Source organism: Eptatretus burgeri, chromosome 2, assembly GCF_056783735.1.
Source record: "Eptatretus burgeri isolate ZD-2024b chromosome 2, Ebu_testis_v1, whole genome shotgun sequence".
Lineage (NCBI taxonomy): Eukaryota > Metazoa > Chordata > Myxini > Myxiniformes > Myxinidae > Eptatretus > Eptatretus burgeri.
This window is the reverse complement of record NC_140962.1, coordinates 150,591,617-150,597,616: the sequence shown is the minus strand read 5'-3', so window position 1 is coordinate 150,597,616 and position 6,000 is coordinate 150,591,617.

Below are 6,000 nucleotides of genomic sequence, written 5' to 3'. Positions count from 1 at the left end.
TCCGATCCGGTAGGGGTAGAGTGATCCGGTTCAGACAAGGCGTAACGAGGGCGTGTTCCCCGGTAATCAAATCACGTGATTAATTAGGTAACCCGATTAACCCATAGACGGGAGGACCCAAGGTTACGCGGTTGAATTATTGGCATCCATTGTCGGTTAAGCGACCCACCGCGTCACGGAATTAACCGTGTGCGACGGCCTACAATTCCGGGGAACTTGGTGGGAACAGAGATAGCTTCCCCCACCTTGTGGCCTAGTGGTCTTCTCACCCGACACCCCAGCCCGCAACATTAGAATAATTCATTGTAAACATTTCATGATTGTCTTGTACATTACCAGATATCATGACTGTCCACTGAATAAATCATCTCTGAGCTGTTTTGTGTCATTGTGAGGGAAGGCTAAATGCCATTCTGAAGGGGGTTATTTTGTTGGAGTCATGTAATTTTTATGGGGCTGTGGGAGCAAGGTGTCCTGCAAAGTAAAACACAGGAGAGGTGGAGAGGGAGTGGTGTCACAAAAGTGCCAAAAAGAGATGTACAGCCCATTAAACAGCTTCATTTAATTGGTGGAAAAAAAATTGGCTTGGTAATTTAGAAAACACATTATCACTGCAAACGGCTTGGAAATCAGGAGTAATCAAATATATTTTGCGATGAAACTCACAAAGAGAAACATATAACCTTTGTAAAGCAAATCCGATAACCAAGTGCTTTATAAACAGGTGTGAAGACAAAGGAAAACCTAATAGAACCTCCATAAGATACGGGATGAAACTTTGCCACCACGGCACCCATAACAAACATAGCATGTCAACACACCCGCGAAGAGTCCGTACAGATCCAAATCTACCCATATGTACCACGTCTATGTGCTGCAAACGTACCTCGACCTTGTAGTAACTGTCGAATGTACCTCCCGATCAGGACACAAACTGTACTGTACAGCTCTGTGTGGTTTAATCACTGAAGCAGGAATGCCTGGCTTGGCAAGCGATTATCAATTACCCTCGATACAACGATGCACCCAGAAATACCTGTGCAATGTCAAATTGGACAAATCAATACTTTTGGGGGGGAGATGGAACTGCTGATATTTTCAAATCTGGAGCTTACATCCAGGGCAAAAAAGACATTGTGGCTTCAGACCCCAGGTTAGGTTACCCAGGAAACACCTTAAGACCCCAGATAGCAAGGTGGCCAAGGATCGCCTGATGAAGGATATAATGAAATAAGGCTGTTAATCATCTTTAAAAGGGTTGTTTTAATTAACACAAACACCCAATTTTCACACTTGCAATTCCTTGGAGTTATCTTAGTATGTATACAAAGGTTCAGGCTGCTCGGTTTTATAGTTTTGGAGTTATAGAGGAGACACACTGACACACACACACACACACACACACACACACACACACACACACACACAGACACACACACTTTTGTTCGTATAGATAAAACCATACTCGAAAATTGCAAGCTCCGACAAACCAACTTCTCCACAGTCAGGATAGATTACTAAAAAAGCCATTGATAGTGTCCCACATTCATGGATTATAAAATGCATGCAAGTAAACAAAATTGACCCCTACATACTCACACTGATTGAGAAAGCAATGATGCTCTGCAACACAATGCTGATACCTTGGAAGGAAGGAAAGATTGAAATCCCAGGAGTAAAGATATGATGTGGTATCTTTCAAGGTGACAGTATTTACCCCCTCCTGTTTTTTCTCACTCTGGACCCACTGAGTAACCTCATCAATGAACAAGGACACGGATAGAATTTTACATGCAACAGAAAAATGACCAAAGAAATAATATAGGTAACACATTTACTGAACATGGATGACCTAAAACTCTTCGCACTGAATGATAAGAAATTGGCAGATCAACTGAAACTAGTAAAGCAGTACTCTGAGGACATCTTTTTCAAACCTTGGGATTAATTAATAATTTGAACAATTGATTAAAACCTTGGGGAAAAAACAGCTTTCAAACCTTGGGAAACACTTTGGAAACAGCTGAAACAGATGAAGAACGATATCAAACCTTGAAAAGGCACATACTCAGGTCCCCAGCGTCGATTGTGACATCATATTAAATGAAGAAGAAGAATAATTGTGATGCCTCCTCTCTCTCGCCCCCCCCTTCTCGCCCTCCTCTCTCGCCCTCCTCTCTCACTCCTCCTCTCTCTCCCCCCTTCCTCCCCCTAGTCTCGCCCCTCCTCTCTCCCCCCTCCTCTCTCACCCCTCTCTCTGTAAATGTATTCACAAATGTCTACCAAGCACAACAATTAATTCAAACCTTGGGAAAAACAGCTTTCAAACCTTGGGAAAGACTTGGGAAACAGCAGAAATGGATGAAGAACGATATCAAACCTTGAAAAGGCACATACTCAGGTCCCCAGCGTTGATTGTGACGTCATACCAAACGAAGAAGAAGAATTGTGACGTCAATCGTGCAAAAAAATATATTATAACAATAATTAAATAAACAATTGTGACGTCATTCGTGATGTCATAGCACCATGTCCTGCCATTGGTTGACAGATAAATGGCCGTAACTTGGGAACCGCTTGTCCGATTGATATCAAACCTTGAAAAGGCATATCCGCGGGGCCCCAGCAATATTCCTGGAAAGTTTCAATCCAATCGGACCGGTGGTCGTCGAGAAACTGCAGTCGCAGACACACACACACACACACACACACACACACACACACACACACACACACACACACACACACACACACACACACACACACACACACACACACACACACACACACACACACACACACACACACACACACACACACACACACACACACACACACAGCTGGAATTATAGATAGATGGCAGGATAGAGCCAATTGGAAAAATGCAGGTTTTGTCAGGAAGAAACAAAGTACCAGTCACCTCCTTTCAAGATGTAAAAAAAACTCCTGTCGGAACAGCTGTACACAGAAAGCATGACAGCGTCTGTAGAGTAATCTATTGGCACATCTGTAAACATTTCAACATACTGGTTCCAGAACAATCATGAAAACACAAACCACAAACGTCCTCGAAAATGAACACACCAAGATGATCCCTTCAAGTGTGAACGTTGCAAACAAAGCACTGCGTCCTGACATAGTGCTCAAACACAAAAAGGAAAAGTCAGAACTTTTGATCCAGGATTCAGTTCCCAATGACTTTGGACCAACTGCGACAGAAATCAGGAAAATAACCAAATACCAGGATCTGAAAAATGAGGTCAAGAGGACTTGGAAATCGAAGAAAGCTGAAAATGTACCAGTGATCGTCAGAGCAACAGGAATGATAAAGAAAATTCCTTACTGAGTATTTATAAATCATTCCAGGGAATATCACTCCAAATGAGCCACAAGTCGAGACTATCAGAGGTTCAGTAAAGATTTTGAAAAGAGCCCTTGGAATGAGGCTATGAGTATGAAGTTTCACACTTTGGTTCATCAATCATGATCCTTCACCAAAAATAGGAGGTGTAGATTTTGAGTTCTCCTCCGACCTCCTAAAACCCACGAATAGCGATAATAGCAACCAATGGGAGAAGAAATATCAGAAGATATACTCTGACAAATGGGAAAATGACAAAGAGCAAAGATTATTTTAAAAGACCTTGACAGGACAGGAATCGATAAGGAATGCTCTTTGGAATGGCAAAGAAGGTCAAATTAGTTGGGATGGAGAACGATTCATCATAAATGATGAAGACCAAGGACACCACACCAATGCCTTTCAGAAAATGGTGATAATTGAGCCAATCGGACAAATGCAGGTTTGTGGGGAATAAACAGAAAGTACCAGTCACTTCCTTTCAGGATGTAAAAAAAGTCATGTAGGAAGAGCTGTACATGGAAAGACGTGACAGCATCTGTGGAGTAATCCACTGGCACATCTGTAAACACTTAGTTTTGACCAAGGGAACCCGTAATCCCAGCAGTCCCGACTCCTCATTCAGCATTTGGATGGCCCCCATAAGGATATCCAGCGTCTCCTTAAAGATGACCATCATCTGCAAAATCAAGGTGAGAGATGTTGACAATCACAATGCACAGCAGGTTGATCTCTCTGACATCCTCCCCAGAATCCAGTCCAGACAAGCACTGAAAAGTGTGGGAGCAGGTACACACCCCTGAAATACTTCAATAACAACTGAAAAATAAGTCAGACATGGAACCACTACACCTCACTGTACTCTCAGTATCAGAATATATTTCAGAAATCAGATTGATCAGTTTTGGTGGCACCCCACAAAGACCAAGAATCCTCCAGAGGGCATCCCAATTCTTGGAATCAAAACCCTTATGTGGAGATCAATGTAGGCTGCAAGCAGACCCTGTTGAAATTCTCATCTGCGTTTGTTGAGGACCTGAAGAGCAAGGATACGGTCAATCATTGACCTCATTGATTTAAAGCTTCACGACTGCTCTGGACGCTGGTGCTCAAGCAGATGGTGGCAAACAAAGATTATCTGACAAAAGACCTTGCCCAGCACCGAGATCAGCGTCACCCCTTGTTAGTTGTTGCAGTCCTGGTGATGATCACCCTTCCAGAGAGAGAGAGAGAGTGAGTGAGTGAGTGAGTGAGTGAGTGAGTGAGTGAGTGAGTGAGTGAGTGAGTGAGTGAGTGAGTGAGTGAGTGAGTGAGTGAGTGAGTGAGTGAGTGAGTGAGTGAGTGAGTGAGTGAGTGAGTGAGTGAGTGAGTGAGTGAGTGAGTGAGTGAGTGAGAGAGAGAGAGAGAGAGAGAGAGAGAGAGGAGACAACAAGGCCTCTCTTCCATTCAGTTGGGATGATGCCTGTGTTCCGAACAGAGCACAGAACTGCATGCAACGAAGTGAGTACGGCATTACCACCAGCCTTGAGAAGTTCAGCATGCATGGCACAGAGCTTTACCCCCTTTCAACCACATCCCATGTTTCTGCAAATGAAGGTGGTTCACAGTTGATTGGAGGGTCAGCAATAGAAAGAACAACACCTTTGACATCCAACTCTACAGCTGGTGGGTCAGCCTGGTATGGCTGCCCAAAATTACCGGCCCATTGGGCCTTCACTTCAGACTTCTCTGCTCACCACCCTCCGTTTTAACTGCACTATACTGATTGACTTCACAGGCAGTCACCTCACAAGAATCTTTTATATTTCATCATTTTCTATTTTCAATTATTAGGAGAGCAATATAAAATTGACAGTTGGGCAGTGGGGGAACAATTGGGTGCAATAGGCAAGGGGGATAAAGAAACAGGAACAAAAAAAAAAGACTGACTTTTGATTGCTTTTATTATAAGCATACAAAAAAGTATAAAAACAAGTTAAAAAAAAAAGATAGAAAATGTCATAGCCCTGTTGTTTTAGTAATTTTGCTGTATGGAGTTAAAGGGCAAGCCCATATTTATGTACAACCAAAATGGCCGCCAGTCGACCAGTCGGCCATCTTTGATCAGATCATAAAATAAAGTGAGGTGCATGTGCATGCCCTCATGAGCTGTGCCTGCAGCAAGTTTGAACAAAACCAGACCATGCATGTCTGAGAAATGGTTTGGGACACATTGAATTAACAAAATTGCTGCCATTTGGCCATCTTAAATGTGCTCTCGATTTGCTATTAGCCATAAAAAAAACTATGTAAGCCATCATTCATTACCTGTGTGCCAAGTTTGAACATCGGGAAAGACATGTTCGAGATATGGTTGCGGACGAACACGCATGCACACGAAAATCGGGACAAAATCCATAAGCCCCCGTTTCGGATTAAGTCCACCAGGTGGCTAATAAAACAAGTGACAAAAGGAGAACAAGTAAAGTACTCTAATGTAGTTAAAAAATCAAATTCCATGCAATAAAAAGAAACTTCAGGTTTCTAACACATCTTCATGGACTTCACACACTTTTCCCACACTCAATATTTCAACAAAATGAAAAATATTTCCATTGTTTTTACAGAAATAAAATTTAAGTTTCAAATGAATTGAAATA